We start from the raw sequence: 18,174 nt of genomic DNA, 5'->3' as shown, positions 1-18,174 counted from the left end.
TGCCTTGCTCAGCCCCGTGTAGCAGAACTAAGTTCAGAAACGGCTCACTGCCTTGTTTTGATTTCTTCTGGGGTTTCAGTGCACACATCTATTGCCTGTGTCAAGGGCTTTCTGTTGGGCTACAGAAAGCTGGAGTGAATTAGAAGAAGAAAAATAATCTACCAGCAGTCTTGCAGTTTTCCCACTGACCTGAATTCATGAGGAAAGAAATAATTTTTTTCCTGGCTAAGCTCTGTGCTTTTCTGCAGAGATAACTGAGAATCTGACTTGGACTTTCACCCCAAGTCTGTTGATGTAAACAGAAAGAACTCTGTTGACTTATGTGGGATTTGGACCAGGTGCTTAAAACTGGTGTTAGGAGAGAAAAGACAATCACCAGGCATCTTGTGAACTTCTAGCAATGGCTGCAGTGCATTTATTTTACACAGAATTTTCTTACCTGAAGCTGTGGAGCCAAAGATTGTATTCTCCTCTCTGTTGTGCATCTGAATTTCTGCAATGGCACTGCTTCAGAGGAGTTGAGTAGAGAAACAAACCTTATAAGATTTCACAATACTATTAATGATCTGGGTGAGTATCTGGAATATAAAATAGCCTCTGCTTGCTCTTGGGGAGCTTTTAAGTTGTAAGAGATGGAAACTGCAAATACATTCTTCCTAGTTGCTGAGGTGCACTTGCCAATTAAATTCAAGTTTTGAGGTGTTCATTACTTCATATGATTTTTTTTTAAAACATAGGTACTATCTTTAGTTTAGCACTGTTTCTTTGACAGTATTAATATGGTCCTTCTGCTGAAAGTGAGGAAAAATTAAATACTCTGTAGGTGCCTACCACAGAACTGAATACAAAGATTTTTTTTGTGACATTTTTGTGAAAGGAGGAAGTCCATCAAACTCTAACAAAAAATTAAGAGGTGAGTTAAAAAAAAAACCCCAAACAAGCAAGGTCCAAAAAAGAAAGACTAAGAAAAACAGTTTTATAATATACTATCTATCATTTTGCTGAAATACTTCCTATGTATATCCATGAGATTTTTGGATAGGGATTTTTCTTTTGATAACTTGTTATGGCTCCTTTGGGTATAACTGAAGAAATAACTTCTACATTTCAGTTATTGAGCTTCTTGGCTGGAAAACAGACCAAAGTTTTGAATTTATTCTTTTGTACTATACAAAGTAACCTAATACAATTTGTGGTTTTGACTTGGAAAGGTGTTTCTTTTCTGTGTCATATGCCAGAAAGTGCTTCTGCCTGCAAACTCCTGTACCCAGTGCCATCCTTTGTTTCATTCTGAGGTGAGAAATTGGTATTTTGAGTTGGATGATCAGGGCCTCTGGCAGTGTAGAGTGATTAGATGCTCTTTTGGTACATTTCTGTCCTGCCATGGAGATGATAGAATGGTGGAAATAGTGAAGCTGGCTTTTGAAAATAGCTTATTCATTCAATAGTAGGTTCATAGAAAAGAGTTTTTTCCCTCAGACTTTTCTTTTTAGCATTTTGGAAAGCTTGACCTTAAATCCATAAATGTGAAAAAGAAAAATAAAAAAACCACAACCCCCACAAAAACAAACAAACATGAAAAAACCCAACTCCCCTCCCCAAAACAAAGAAACAAACAAAACCAAACAACTCACACACACACAAAAAAAAAAACAACTCAAAATTGCTATTTAAAGAGGACCCTGTTTGCATCTTTGTATTTTGGAGTCTGAACTCTTGTTTAGTACCTAGTTGGGGAAGTGTTGAAAGCTCTGTACAAAGCAGTGAAACTCCAACTGCTGAGTTTTTTCCCTGGTCAGGTTGTTGCTGATAGTGTTCAGGAAGGCACAAGAAGCTGAAATATTTCCCATGCACCTCTGTTACCAAGCAGTACCTCTGTTGTGACCACACTTACTCATGCCAGGAGCTTTCCAAGCTTCTGTGTTACAAGAGGAAGGAATTTCACTTCTGGTTTGGTTTTTTTTTGGGTTTTTTTCCACAAGTAATGACAAATGTCCAATGAGAATTAGAGCAGAAGCATATTTAAAAAAAATAAATCAAATTTAACCGAAACAAAGGTATTTATTTTAAAAGATAGGCTAATGTTTTAAACTCTACTGCAGGAGGCAGTGTGATGTGTTTCCCTCCTGAGATGAGATTTCCCCAGAAGTGCTCCTGTGCAGGAGGGAGCTGTGGCACAGCAGAATGCTGAGCAGGGAAAGAGGCACAGCAATAATGAAGACTTTAATTTTATATTAGATTCATTTGCTCATCAGCCAAGAAAGAGCGACCACGCACAATCAAAATCCATCCTATAAACATGTTTGAATTCATTAATGAGCACTCAATTTTTTAGAAGATAAAATTTTAATTAAAAATATTAATTTGCTTGGCAGCATGCTTGGGTGATTTTTTCTCTCCCTGCCTGATAAAATGGTTGCAGAGAGAAGACTAAGCTTAAGGTTTTCACAATTAAAGTGTTGTTAGTTTAAAAAATATAAATACGATTTTTTCTAACAAAATATATCATTTTTCTAGGCTAGGATGTTTTTGGATAGGATTTGTATGAATACATTTTTGTAAAATTGAGTTGAAAGAGGAGTGGTTTTCAAATAAAATATGCAAGTGGGAGATTTGATCAGGAGCCTGTTTTTATTAGAATGTTTGTTTGCCAAGAAGTTTAATATTTAAAGCTAGGCAAAAATTGAAGAAACAAACCCCAGATGTTTGCAAGCCCTGTCCTCTCCACTATACTGTTTATTCTCTGTATTCAGTCCAGATTATTTTCAAATTCCAAATTATCTTCATAGGGAATGGTCACAACAGAAGTGGGGTAAATTTCTGATAGTTTGGTTTTGCCTAGGATTTGTTGGTGTTATTTCTAGACATTTCTGGGGTGGCTGAAGGCATCAGTCTGCACCTGCCTTTGTTGTTTTACAAAGACTTCCATTATCCGATCACTTATTGCTAAATGTAGTAATTGCTTACATAACCCTAAATGTTCTTTTTTTGTGATGAGTGTTGTGGTTTGACAAGCTCCCAGCTGTATCCTTTCTCACTTCCATGACACATGGATTGTTCTGGAATGCCTGAATGTTGGTTACTTTGGGCTTGTGATGTGTGGGTGTTTTGTTTAGGTCTGATTTTGATTTAGTTTTCATGGGGTTTTTTTGTTTGTGTTGTTTGGGGTTTTTTTTTCTGGTTGTTGTTGTTTGTGCTTTTTTGACAGTCTGTTAGAGAGTAGAATACAAAAAAAAACACCCTAGAGAGAACAGCAATTTTCTGCAGCAGGAAGAAAAGCAAATAGGTGCATGAATCTGCTTAGACAAAATAGGAAATTTGGATTTCCCTTTCTCTTCCTCACTCCAACCTTCATAGTCCTCTCTTAATGACACACAGCCTTTGTTCAACACATTTAGGGCTGCTTATTTGCCAAAACTTGTTTCTCCTCTAAGAGAAACCTTTGAGCCACTGCTGAGATACTTATCAGGAGTAGAAACTTAGAGTTTTGGGGTCTGCATATCAAAGCATTTCTCAATAATACATTTATTTATATATCTGTGTGCCTGCCCAAGCTTTTCCCTTCAGTCTGGAGAGAGCTGTACCTGAGCCATCTACAGGCAGACTGCCTATGCTGATAAATTACAGAATATATGAAATTTTAGGTGTTCTTTTATTTATAAGCATTGTGGCTTTTAGGTGTGAGTTTCATAACTGGACAGACAGCCATTTTATCACGTCTATTAGCCACTCAGTAAGAGCAATACATCCTTATTTAACTCCAGCAGTTTAACTCCAGTTTTCTTCAGGCACCTTGGCACTCAGGTGATGAAGAAACCTGTCATGTAAACTGTGTGCTGTTGTCTCAGGTTCACTGTGCTGCTACTTTGGGTTTGTACAATTAGGATGCATACTGTGTACTTACTTTACAAATGTACTGTCTGCAAATGCGTTTTCCTCTACTTGAGTAGAAGCCAAATCTGGGCATCTGTGTCTGTGCTGATTTATGCCCTAACAGACAGTTTAAATTCCTTAACCAGCCCATGAGATAGAAGTTTAGATTCCTATTTTCCTGATCTCTGGATACTAATCTTTTAGTGGATTGTAGCCTCCTATTAAGTGATTGACTCCAAGTCTTATGTGGCAGTAAATCCAATTGTGATGAATTCCACTGCAAAAAGGTGAATCAATGTTAGGCTGATTTAATGGTTGTAATTCCTAAAGTTGCTTTGTAATCTCTTCCTTTTGGCTGGCTGTATGTGAGTCCTTCATTAGAAGTTAGACTGTTACATGTAATTTTCTGCCACTTTTTAGTGAGAGAAGATATGCACGTCTTCAGAGGTTAATGAGCAAGCTGGAGTGGATAGAGTAAGGAGCACTTGATGAATTCATGGTGTCTCTCTGCATCTACCTTGAGGGAAGATGCTCTTGTCTTTATATATAAATTAATTTTAAAACTTCTAAGTTGCTAGTTTCATCAAAGTAAATTTCATAGAATAGCAAAGAAAAGCTGAGCTTCAAATCCGTGCTTGATCAACAGGTTATTTTTAGTCTGTGCTTCTCTGGAGATGAAGCTGTGTTCTAAAGAGTAAAACTTTGTGTTCTGGCATTATTTTCTATTAATGGTGAGATATCAGAGACCATATCTAGTTACAGTACTGTGTGACACTAAAAGAAAAAACAATCCCTAAAACATGTTTATTAATTGCATATTTATGTTTCAAAGTTTTCAGTTTTTCTCCATTTAAAAATCAGATGTTCCTCCTAGCACAGCTTAACACAGTAAAATGAAATTTTAACCTTATTTGCTGATGTATCATCCCCAGTAATGGTGTTATAGGCCAAAAAATACCAGCAGCTTCACTCCTATTTTTTTCTAGACCTCAGGTCCATGCACATCCTCCCTCTGACTGACAATTCAGTTTACTGTTGTTTTGTTTATGCTGATTACAAGCCTTTTGATAAAATTATTTTTATAGTTATATTCAAGGTGTGTTTTTTTTAAAAACAGATCTAAGCAAATTTAATAGAGTAGAATTTGGGCTGAGGTTCCACCATGCCACTGTTAGACCAGAAAACCATGAGTATTCCTGCTGTTCACCTCATCAGCCAAGAGTGACCCATTACTGCTTTAACAAATTCAGTTTCTGGATGTGGATGTTTAATTAGCATGATAAACTTCTTCCACAAAATAATGTTTCTGCTTTTACACCAATAGTTAATCATTTTATATGTCTTTGCCACAGTGTGGACACTTTTAACCAATTATATAGTGACACACAAAACTACTTGTTTTACCTTAAATTTCTTATTACCTTTATAACTACTTCTGTATCTTAAATTTAAAACCTTAAAACTTCTTACCACCTAACTTAATATCTTTTCTATTTAAACTCACATTTTTGCTGATTATTCTAAATCTGGAAGCTTTCTCCAAGGTCTTAAACCAAACCCTGTGTTCATGTCCATGTCTAAGCTTGCATTTACAGGATCTTGAGAGCTTTCTGTGCTTGGAATTCCCACACCTGAGAAAGCAAATTATTTCAGTAGTTTTTCAATTGGGTTTTTCAAAGAACTATGCTTCTTTTGTGAGGAAACCATGAGTCTGTGGGTAGCTGCAGAAATGGGACATTTCTAGGCATCACAGCTTTAAACAAAGTAAGGTGTATATTATTTCACTGACATTTCAGCCTTGCTCCATAACAGAAAATGTTAACTTCTCTTTTGTGTGCACCATTTCCAAACCACAACGTGTCCCTCTGCAGCTAAACTCTTTTCAAAAGGCTTTGTTTCTCTTGCTTTCTGTGTGTCGAAGTTCTTGTACTCCAAACAACTGATATTTTATTTCTCTGTTGGCTGGATTAATTACTTCCAGAATGGACTATGCTCCTCTGATTGCCACAGAATCAGCGAGTTCTTGCCAAATTAATTTTCTGTTTGTAGATGGTCCATTAACTACAATAGAAAGCCTCAGTCCCCCAGGCAGAAATGCAAGTAGCACATCAACTCCTGTTTTGCTGTGTTGGAACAAGCAAACAGAGAATAAATACATCTGCCATCAGGTTGAATCCAGGCAGTTTTCCAGTTTGTCTCAAAATGATCAACAGACTGAAAACACTTCACTTGCTTCTGTTGGCCTTTTGAATTCACCTATTTTAAACAGATAATGGCAAATGCATTTTACATAGCACAGAATAAAACAGCATTACTGCTATCCTTGACTCAAATAAAAAAAACTTTATTCCTAAGAATAAAGGAAGGCTAGGTGAAGGGATATAATTACTTAATAAAGCACCTTCTGTGAAAAAACTGCCACTCCCTGGAGCTGAGCTCTCATTATCATCCAGCAGAGACAGAGGTGTTTGTTGAAATCATGTAAAGTGTTTTTAAGGCTTAACAATTTTCGTTTTCAGTGGCAGATAATTTACATGACTTTCTCGTCTTCTGTCTGCTTATGGGCCAACACAATAGCTGGTGGTCTATGCTAATCTTTTCAAATACTGGAATAAATTCATGGGCAGAACAAGTAATGTAACCTCTTCCTATTTCTAAACCTGTTTTACCATTTACTTTACTTTCTTTTACAATTTTTAATCTCTGCCAAGGTTAGACATGGTAGCAGCTAATGCTAGAGCAGCTCAGAAGCTGCTGCACGTTTTAAACCTTGCAAGATTTCTTTCTCAGAGAGGTTGCTGCTGCTTCTTTATAACATATATTAGTGCAATTTATTTGATTTGATCATGTGAAGAAAGGTGGTCCCAAACAGCTTGGAACAGCATTTTCTTACAGCCCTGGAAGTGCTAACAGTTTCCTAGAGATGTTTTTGTGTCATGACCTAGCTCTAGCTGGAGAGGTTAAAACACAGGAAACCTGTGGCTGGCAACACCTTCATGAGAAGTTGGAATATAGCCTTGCCCCCTCCCACCCAAGACTAAAATCTCATTCACCTCTTAAACAAAAATACCTCTAATACAGTGTAGCAGGAGCAGAGGAACTGTGTGGGACAAGAAAGAGAGGACAGAACAGAGCCTTAACTGCTGCACAGATTTGCCAGAAAGTTTCCCCACTGCTGAGAAGCAGAGATTTGCTGGGCTTTATTTTCCTGACCATGCATGCACAAAATCCTGGGAAAGGGACTACAAAAATGAAAACGAAATTTTCCAGTTTCCACACCTGCAAGATGTAAAAGAAATAAAACAGACATGAAAATCCCCCTGGCATTTCCTCAGCCATGTGATTTCCTGCAGGCACGTTAAGCAGTGAGGTCAGTGAGTGGAACACACAGCCCAGCTGGCATCACAGGCACAGACACAGCCTCTGCTTCCAGGGAATGGGACATTCCCTCCCCTTGGAGGATGTGCCAGACCTCTCCATTCCCATGCTGGCTTCTAACACACCCACTCCTGACTGACTACAGCCATTTCCTTGCTCATCCATATGGGCTATTTCTCCTGTTAGAGCCTAGCTGAAAACATCACTTGGAAGAAAAGTTGCAGTATTATCAATTATTGTTCTTATATTTAAATGCTCAATGAATTAAAATTACTTTGACTGTGGAGAGGAGAACCAGAAAATTATTGATTAATTAGGTAGGGAGACAAAGCCTTTCCAATACTGTGGGTAGCTTTTGAGTGTTTTTAATGCTGCCTCCAAGCATGTTCGAAATGGGGGATAAATGGAACAGCCAGGGTGAATTATCAAACTGTAACTTGCTGTTTGCTTGGCCTGAAGTGCCTGAGCTGGGCAGGCCTGGGCTTGTGTGGTGGTACAATGGTTCCCTAGTGCTTCAGCCTGAGTACATACACCTGGCACAACAAATGTCTGTGTGCAGTAAATCTGACCAGCTGTTCCAGGTGTGCATATTTCACCTCCTACTGCAGCTGGGCTTCTGGATGTGTGCAAACTCTTTACAAGTTTCTAGAGCACTCACTTAATGAGGAAAAAGTTAGCAAGAGGAAAAGGACAATATGAAGGTAATTCTTGATATGATTCTTTTGTACCCAATGTTTGTAGTATGGATTTTGGTTGGTTTTGGAGTTAGTGGAAACCTTGTTTCCTGGCCTTGTTTATGGTTGAGACAAGTTATTTTTTATTTTTTTTTTTTTCTGTTCTGCTCATAATTGTGATGCAATAACTTTTTTAATGCTTACTGGGATTGGAGCACCCTCTGGTAAGACTTCAAATCTGGGGCTGGAAGTGAGTGTGCCTGGCAAGTCCACAGGGAACAATGTTCACTTAGGAGGATGAACATTAATGCTAAAAATTTGCAAGCAGGACGAGATGATAATTTGTTATTTTGGCTTTTTATACATCTACAATTGCAGGAAAATATCGCTGAAAAAAAAACAGGCTTAGTGATATAATTTGGTATAAGATTTTAATTCATTAGCTTTATGTCAATGAAAGTCTAATTTAACTGCTGTTGAATGGTCCCATGAGGAAATAGTGGTCATTACTGTTTTTGTGTGTGATAGAGGCTCAAGACAGTGAAATCTCTGATTTAACAGTGTCATTGACAAACTACAATTTGAACAGAAATTCAGTCTTTTGGTTGGCTGCTCATGGCCTTGAGGAGGGCACTGAGTCATTGTTCTGGAGGAAGGTGCAGTATAGAAGGGCGGGTGTAGTGCAGAAGACTTGTTTAATGCTTCCTAATACTAGTGAAGTGGATGAAGAGCATGGCAGAATTCTAAACCAGTGCCAGGAAGGAATATAAGAGATAATGAGAATGTTACTGCTGGATTACCTCACTGAGCTCTTTCGCAGCCAGTTTTATCTGGTTTTCATTACTGACCTGACCTCAAACCATAAAACTAGTTTATGCTAATCAAAATGTCCATTTAAAGTCTGGAGGGAATAATCACTATAGAACAGGATTCAAATATTGTGTAGGAAGAACTGAATGGTCTGGATGGGAGGAGCATGAAGAGGAGAAATTCAGAAGTAGGGAGCGTGAGATCATAAACCCAGTTAGGGGTACCATGGGGCATCTCTACATTTCTCATCAGCTGGGGATGGCTGAAGGGGGACAGAGTAAAGACAATTTGTGGAGGAGCTGTGGCAGGTCACAGCTGGAATGGGATGTAAAAGTCCCTGTGTTTTCCAAGAAGGGGATCAGACTGGAAGGAGTACAGAGAAAACCAGGTCGTTGCCCTGTGACTATAGTGGTCATTAGGAATGAATTTTTAAAACACAGGAATACTCTGTTTAACTTTGTTTATCAGTAAGTAACAAAGTTAATGCATCCAGTACATTTATGTAGTACTTAAGTTTTTTGTCTTCATCATTCATTAATGTATTTTAGGTTTTCTGAATATGTTTTTCCTGCAGGTGTAATGACACTGTAATAAATTACCATTTGAATTAATATTTATAATACAACTGTGCCCTCAGTGCTGTAGCACATTACATTAGTCATGCTGATTCTCAGAGTTTCTATGTGTATTTTACTAATATACAATGGTGTTATACTTTGTCTTGCATTAAGAGTTCAAGATAAATGAAGCTGTTTATTCTTTGATGGGAAAACAGTCCTCCTCTCTTGTAATTCAGAGGTGTTAAGGCTGCAGTCTTCTGGACTAATAAATGGAAATAACCTTTTTTTTCTGCTATTCTGAACTGATAGTCAGTATTTCAGTATTTCACTTCACATTGCACATGCTGCTTGTACCAGGATCCAGTGCACAGTAGATTGAGTGGTGATTCCTGGATTGCCCTCAGCTGCCCTCCAGCCTGTTGCACATGCTGGAAATCTTCTGATCATGCTGGCAGATTTCTGCCCCATTTTTTGTAGGCTTAAGGACCTAATTATCCACAGAGCTGTAGAGGGACAGCTTTTCTCTGTGTGGCACAACTAAATACACCTGCCTGCATCCAAAAGTATATTATGAGAGAAGATAAAATAAAGCAGTTAAATTTTATAAAAGCAGATGACTTGAGATTAGGGCACAAATGATAATAATAAGTCAAGGAAGATGTAATATTTAGCAATGTTTAGATCATTTTTATATTTGGATTCTCAGCATTAAAGGCACGACATACTTTTGGATCAAAACCATATTCACATCAGTAGGCTGATTCTAAAATGTTTATATTTTTTTATTCTATCCTTGTAAGCAAAGAGTATGTGGATGAGAAACACACAGGTATCAGTGTGGGTACCCAAGTGTCTGTCTGCATTTTACCTCATTACTTGATGATCCCGTGTAGCTGCACTGAATGATCTAAATGTTCACAATTAGCATCACAGGTGGAAGGAAATCTGCCATAAATAATCTCCTAACAATATCAGAGACTGCAATTTTCCAGCTATAAACAGAATTGCTCCCATTTGGTGTGTGCTGTGATGAAGAGGAGCAGGAGACAGGCGTTTAGTGGTTCAGATGTTCCCTCCCACTCCCAGAGCACAGTGGGAATGATGGATCACCTCCGATGCCATTAGCTCTGCCTCAAGTAGCACACTAATGCAAGGTAAATAAGAGGGCCTGGGTTTCATCCAGAAATGGACCAAAAGGCATAAGGTAGCACTTAGGAATCTCTGCTGAAGGCTGCACTCCACAGAATGTGGGGCTGGAGTGCCACATCCCCGAATATACCTGTCAGCCATCCAGCTCTCTTTTCTTAATAACCCAGAAACATCCGTATGTCATTAACAAAGCACTCAAACGGAGGTGCACTTTCCCAGGGAAGTGAAGCCTTTATTTCTTCTTTGCTTCATCGTAGCCCCAGTGCTCCTGGCATTTCAGAAGCTGTGTGATCAGTAATCAGCGTGTATTATATCTAAATGGGATCTTTAGGGCCATCAGCTATTAAGTCTGTAATGCTTTCTTATTTTCTCAGCCTTTTGTATGAACTTGGCACTGCAGACCCCAGATTCTTCAAAGGCATCCTGTAAAATGCCTGTCTGCAAATGCTCCACTGAAGCTGGGGGCACTGGAGTAGGGGTGAATTCTTTTCCAGTGCTCAGAAGGCTTTGAGATTAAACATGTGACATGTAATAAAAGTGTGGACTTGGCCCTACCTTCAGATTCCTTTCTGCTGGAAGTTCAAGTATCCAGTTCAGAAGCCTGCCCATGTCTAGATGCTGTTAAAACACAGAAGAAACCTGATTCCTCATGAGATACATTTTTACATTATGTCACTTTTTGACACATCTGTGTCAAAACCACATCTTTTGAAATGTCTGTGATTTATTTTGGACTGTTTTTGTCTTCCTTGTTTTGTGTTTTGTTTCCATTACATTTAAGCTGGAATATTTATACTGGGCAACTTTCCCATGTCATTTTTGACCAAATTATTGTTACATTTATTCATTCTTTCATTCTTTTTTTCTTGACTGGTATTTTTTTCTCTGCTTTTTTCCTTGTTCTTTGACACTGATCTTTTTATCTTGCCCTCTCCTCTTCCTTTCTCCCCACAGATTTCTGTCTTCCTTCTTCTATTGCCCTTTGTGCAATGTATCAGATACACACATATGCACTTGCTCCTGTTGCTTATTCCATTTTATCTGCTAGATCATCAGAGAAGAATTAAGAAGATGCCAAGGAGCCTGGCAATTCAAATAACAAAAGTGTGAATGGATTATTAAACAAAACCTCTCGCAATAATTCGCAAGATAAATAAGACGTCTTAGTTTATTTGAGCCTAAAATTTCAAAAAATATTTGTCAAAGAGGAGTATATGTGTACATAATAATGTTTCTTAAATGGAACTTACTTCTCCCCCATAACTTCTACTATAGATATCTTCCAAAGAAAGCCAGCAATTCCTTTGATTAAGCACGGCCATCTAATTAGTTTTGCTATTTTCCTGTGCTCTCTTTTGTCCTCTTCAGAGTGGTACTTCATCCTTCATAACGCTGCTCTAAGCATTTCTGAAAGATGGAGAAGAGTTATAAATAACAATCCATAAACCTTTCACCAGGGAGTCTAAGCATACATCATAAACAGCGTGGTAATTCAGCTTTCAGGAAAGATACTAAATTGTGTAATCACTATTAAAGACTGTGCACTTAATAAGTAAATGGCTTCAAGTTTATGGGAGGAAATATCTCATGAAGATGTGGGTAGAGCTCTCCTCTCAGCAGGGAACTCAAGCATATGCACAAAGCACATGCTTTTATTTTTTATCTCTATATCTTTCATAACTAAATGTCAAATCACAGAGGTACTGCTTACTTTTAAGATTAGGACTAAAATAGGCTCCAGTGTGTACTTTTATGCTATTGTAACAAGCAGATTCAAAAGCAGTTGTAAAGTTAATTTTAATGCCGTAGTATTCAAACACAGCTGGTGTTCCTGTACTCAGCCATTTTAATGAATGGATTTCACTCTTCTCCAGTAATAAGCCTTTTAATGTGCTGGGAATTTAGAGCTGGGAAGCATATAGAAAGAAAATCAGTTGTTATTAGCATTCCAGGCTTTTCTGAAGTCTCTTTTGGCACACACCAAACAACTTCTACCGATCCTGTACTAACATCAATCCTGTGGAATGGGATTTCCCAAGTCTCCCTCAAGGGCTACGAGTCCCCAGGGTGGCTGGTGAGGAGGTGACTGTATGGATTTCCATTTTTGGAATTTTGCTCCTACCATTTGTGTAGCTGCAGTTGCCTCCTTTCTCTCCCTTTGTTTTCCAGCTCTCGGGTGTGTTGCTTTTGGTTTTCGTGCAAATAAGCAAAATTAATTAATTAACAGGAATTAATGATCAAACGTGGTTACTTCTCAAATAGTAAGAGGAAGGTGACAAAGATTAAACATATGATCCAAAATTTTACATCAGTATATTTAGATTGTGCCTTTTGTCATGGTGCTTTTTGTTCATCTGTCATTCTAGGTGTTTGTTTTTTCTGCTTTCTTGGGGTTTTATTTCTGGGAGTTTGTTGTTTTGTTTTTGTTGGTTATTGGTATGATGCATGTAAAATTATGATTTCCCACAAAAGAGAGCACACAGGGAAGTTAAAAATGGTGACTCATATTAGCTGGATATGAGATCAGGTCTCAGAGGCCAGGATGCTTTGGGCCTTTTTCACATCTTTGCTGCCTGGAGGAAAGTGGGAGCAGTGGTTTGCATGATACAGCTTTTTTCTCCTTCCCCACCACTTCAGCAATGCTCACTTATCACTGGAATCAGCCTTCCTCTTCCAGCCCTGTGCTCTCCCTTGCTGACACAACCAGCTCTCTGTAATTCCCTTGCCAATAACATACACTGGGGCTTCTTTTGCTGGTTAAATGTGCCCTAGAATTAAAGTGATGAAGTCCAACTCACTTTCTTGGTAGTGATGGGCAGGTGCATTCTTGAACATGCTTGACCACCTCAGTAAACAACACCTCAGCATGTTCCTGGACATTGTTAGATTTTAGTGCTGCCAAACTGAAACAACTGCCAGAGATAAGTGAAATGAGCAGGAGTGGTTTGGGTTGATAAGGACTGAGATACCTTGAAAAACTTGGGATGAAGTAAAAAATGCTAACTGCAAAAGGCACGACTAAACAATAGAATAGAGTAGAATGAAAATGAGCATGAAAACTCATATGCTGTAATCAAGCATAATGCAATTTTTTCTTGAGGATTGTGGTTGTGTTTATTACAAAATATGGATAAAGACCTGGTTGCTTTTCTAATATGATAATGTAAAATTATTGTGTGTTCATTATACTTAAAATGTCTCAGTCAATTCACTGTATTTGTTTAAGAGTATAAGGGAAAAATGTGCTGTAAACAGTATTAATTTTTGGTCAGTTCATCTGTCTTCAGGTAGCTGGTTTACATGATCAGTCTGCCACCTTGTTCAGTGTTTCAACAGACAGGAAAGTCTGTTTCTTGAGTGTTACTGCCAAAGAATATCTGTGAGAAGGAGGAAGCAAGCTCTCTATGCAGATGAATAAATTCAAATGTCCCTTTTCCTATGCTCTGTTACATTTTTCTCTTACCCTCCCACCTCTGGAATTTCACTCAGTGCATAAGAAAAGCAAACAAAATATAACTGAGTGCCTGAAAGGCATTGAGTTTCTGTGTGTGTGACAGAGCATTTGCATGGATGCTTTCTTTAATAATGACTTCAGGAACTTGCATGTGCCTTGGTCTGTGTTTATCTTTCCCACCAGCTGTTTACTGGCAGAACTGTGTGAGCATGGGTGTCCCCAGCTCCCTGTGGATTTGGGGCACACGAGGCTCTGTTTCTGCAGGGCTCATGGAAACATATTAAAGAGAATAAGACCTTTGCCATGAGCAACCCAAAATTTAGTAATACAAGTCTGTATCCCTGCTGGCATTCAGGAGCCAAGCAGCCAGCAGGACTCAAGGTGGACGCCTGTAGGAATAAGGAAATCTATTAGTTGAGGGCAGAATTGTGATCCTATATATTTTGGGAAATGCAATCCATAAGCCTAATCTTGCAGTATTTTATCATAAAAAGTCTTGGGTAAACTAATTAATCTCTGCAAGGGTGATTGGGGGGCTCCTGAGATATATATATATATATATATATTTTCTTTGCACATGCTGTTGCCTGGAGATAATGTTCAGGGTCTGTCTTGCTGAACAGATACAGATGGGTATTTTGGGGCATCAGCTTATGTCTGCCTTTGATTTTTTGGGAATTATTTGTCATTGTAAGTGGAATAGTGGTGCAAGAGATATGGGTCTGACTTTTCTGGCTCTATGTTTTCAAAACAATAAAGCAACTTGAGGGAAATATAGTAAATATGTCCTTTTTCAAAAGTTTACATTGAAAGATAATTCTGCATTTTCTGAAGCTGCATTCAGTATGTTGTATCTTTATCAGAATGCAATTGAATCAACACTTAGCCATCTATGGATTAATGAACGAAATGAGTAAAAATATTGTATTGATTATTTACCTTTGCTATTTATTTTTGTGTTACTTATTAAAATCTGCAGCATAATGGCCTGTGATGAAATGAGCATTATTGGTGTAAAGCTTATAATTTCTCTTCTGAGCACTGAGAGTCTGAACCTTTTCATTACTGCATGATGGGATGTGTGTTTACATCAAAAATTGAAAATAATCATGATAGCCATAATTATATTTTCTCAGGATTTTTGTGGTTTAGGGGTTTTTGCATTAATTTAAGGGGCAATTATTTCCACTGTGTTGGATATATAAATTTGCAGCTGAATTTTGGTGAGAAAAAATAAAAAAAAATAATCAAGCAGAACTTACTGTTGTTTGCCAGCTTTTTTTATGTTTTAGTAACAGCAAGTCTTGGGTTCAAAGCTTCACCCAGGGCACAGAGAAGGAAAAAGTAGTGATGGTAGTGATTTGATCTAAAAGCTGTAGAAACAACAAACATTGAATCAAACACAGCATGACTATCTTAGCACGTTTCTCTCATCTAAGGTGATAATCCTTGCTTGTCTGGATCATGTTTAACAAGTGTTTGTCTGGGAAGGATAAAACCTGGAGTATTCCTGAGTGAATGGGAGGGAGGCTCCCAGAGACTGAACATCAGGACATTCATGCTGGAGACAGAGGGAAAGTTTACAGCTGAAAAAAAACCCCAGGAATTAATTGTAGTCAGTGTGAAAGTTGCTGCTTGCATTTTAGACTTGAAAGAATGGTTCAGTGCCCAACAATCTGTTGTTTTTAACTACTCTGTTGAGCCTAATAGATTTTTAATGCTCCTTTTAAACCTTGTGTCCTTAAACCTCCCAAGTTAAGCAACTGTAATGCTTTTCTGTCAGAGGCAGTTTTACATTAAATATTTTGTGCTTCTGTAATGTAAAATTAAGGAATGCCTTACAACAGAAAGGATTTGAAGATACCTGGGAAAGTATTTTGAAATGTAATAAATGTCTGTAATTTCTTGCACTTACAGTCTTTTACACAGCTGTAAGATGGGGGAGAAATAGAAATGAGAGGTCATGAGTTTTCCAGCAGGTAAAGCTGGTGACCGTGACTTGGGGGAAAAAAATACATAATAATAATAATAATAATAATTAGCTTGTCACCTCATATGTTATCTTGGAATTGTTCAAGATGGTAAGATGATTCATATACTCATTAAAAGCCATTCTAAATGTAGGTGAAAGGGCAAATAATTTCTGTAAATGGGAGTTAATACACAGGAAAAAGACTGTTGTAGAGGAGAATTTAACTGTCTCTTATTCCTCAGAAATGTATTCAATAACTTGTGATAGTTCTTTTAAATCACTGAACTTTTTAAATAGTAGTAAAAGATGATATCTCAATCTATTTCTGCTTATTTTATTATGTATTGATATATCACCATTTGTCTTTGGGTATTAAAACCTTGAGTAACTTTCAGATAGCATCAGGTGGGGTCTGGTAAGGAGCCATAAATACTTTTAGATGCCTTTTCTCTAAGTGTTGACATTTATATTAGTAAGAACAAAACCTGCAGTTCCATAGGCATTCCATAGGCATTAATTCCATTAATAGCTGTGGTGTTGGAAGACACGTGCCAGCCCAGTCCTGTCCTGCCTAGCAGGATTTTCTCTGCTCTGAATCTTCAAGATTGGATACATGAGATCTACTCAGTAAGGTTAAATGTAATGAGTTATCAGTCTTGTTAGCACCTATCACTGGTACTGTTAAAGGGTATCTTTAGTCTTTCGCAGAATGAAGAGATGTGGTCTTAGCTCTTGGAAAAGTTATTAAGACTTAAAAAGAAAGTAAATCACCCAAGATCAGTGACTGCCCTATTATTCTTTCTCCAGGTACTCCACTTAATCAACTTTAACCTGAGTTTCCAACACATGTAGGCTGGCTCTGAGTCTCTGAAATTCTTTGCCTTATTTTTGTGATCTGGCGTGATCCACACACCCTTCTGCACAGATCTCTCCAGATGTTGTTTTTCAGCCCCTTGGAGAAACCACTGAACATCTCTGCACTCTCTTTTGGTTCAAATTGTCCTGTCCTACTTCATGTGGGTGCTCTAGAGGTTTATTTATGTGTGATGGAGCAGCAGGAGCACAAGCCCTGTAGCAAATGAAGGCAGCCTGACTGGGCAGGACTGAGAACATGGGAAAGCATCTGCTGCAGGTCAGTTATCTCTGTGTAACCAAGAAATATGGAAGCTGACAATCCACTGCTGTGAAATCTGTTGGGAAACATAAGATGCTCCAAGAGGAACAGAGCCTGAAATGGGGGAAAAAATAAAAAGTCTTTAATGGGTAGGTCTGAAGCCTAAAGCCCCTCACACTGAGTCAGCCAGTCAATGCACAGAATGGCATTTTGTGAGTTGGGAGAGGTGTGTTTCTTCTGCACTAAGAAGAGGCACGTGGCAAAATGCATTCTCAAGACAGGAGGAATGGAAGGAAAACACTAGTGTACCACTTGATTATTGAAAGCAAGGCTTGTGGGAAGAGTCCAAAGAAGGGCACTGAAAGAGAAACAATATGCATGCTCTCAAAAATTTAAATACCCATGGAGGGTAGAAATAGAGGCCAGTTTTACTTCCTGTGGGAGAATGGCTTTATTGGAGAATATCAGCGTTATTAGAGAAGATTATGTGAAGAATACTGATTAGATGATTCACAAGTGAGTAGCCAAATGAACTATTGTTCCAGACCTTGAGGATAGAAACTGTGTTTCTTTTCAGATTAGAGCACAAGGTGATTTAAAAAAGGTAATGGACAGATTTTAGTTTCTGTGCTGCTGGAAAATAATGGAAAAAGATACAGTTATTTATACTGATGAAGCTTCCAAAATGCAAACAAAATAACACCACAAGTAAGATCATCCTAAATGTTAAGTGTAGCAATTTCTTGAACTGCAGTATGGAAAATCCATATCCACAGGTGAAATGGACACTAGACTTTACACCCAAAACCAAACCAACCCAAAAAGTGTTCTGCTGTACCCACAGATATATCAAAACCTGTTGTGGTGCATTGAAACAACTAGAAAGATCTATTACATCCTGTAACACTCATTGCAGAAAAAAACATCCCTTTCTGTATCCAGTAAAGATGAAACAATTGTGCAATCTCTTGAGAAACTGCTGTCTTGTTTGTAAGGGAAGCCTTCTATTATGGACACACTTCTAAAATAAGAAGGTGCTGTGAAGAAAAAGACTTCAAAATGTATGAGGTTAAATTTTTTATTGTCAAACATATGGCATGTAAGTAGAAACACGACAAGTAAAAGTACTGATGCCTCTGACTGTCCAGGAACATCCCCTTAGGGCACAACACAGCATATCTGTGTCATAT

The 18,174-nt window shown here is 38.1% G+C and overlaps 1 long non-coding RNA gene across 1 annotated transcript in view; it reads left to right on the top strand.

The window, feature by feature from the left end:
* Positions 1 to 382: 382 nt before the first annotated feature.
* Positions 383 to 18,174, top strand: part of LOC107207821 — a 32,053-nt gene continuing 14,261 nt past the window's right edge. Inside the window, exon 1 of the long non-coding RNA XR_001522961.1 lies at positions 383 to 570. This is a non-coding gene — a long non-coding RNA (uncharacterized LOC107207821). The remainder of the gene's footprint in view (positions 571 to 18,174) is intronic.

The sequence above is a fragment of the Parus major genome, chromosome 7, assembly GCF_001522545.3.
Source record: "Parus major isolate Abel chromosome 7, Parus_major1.1, whole genome shotgun sequence".
In the NCBI taxonomy this organism is placed as follows: Eukaryota; Metazoa; Chordata; class Aves; order Passeriformes; family Paridae; genus Parus; species Parus major.
Note: the sequence above shows the minus strand (reverse complement) of the source record. Positions and strands in the feature narration are given on the sequence as shown.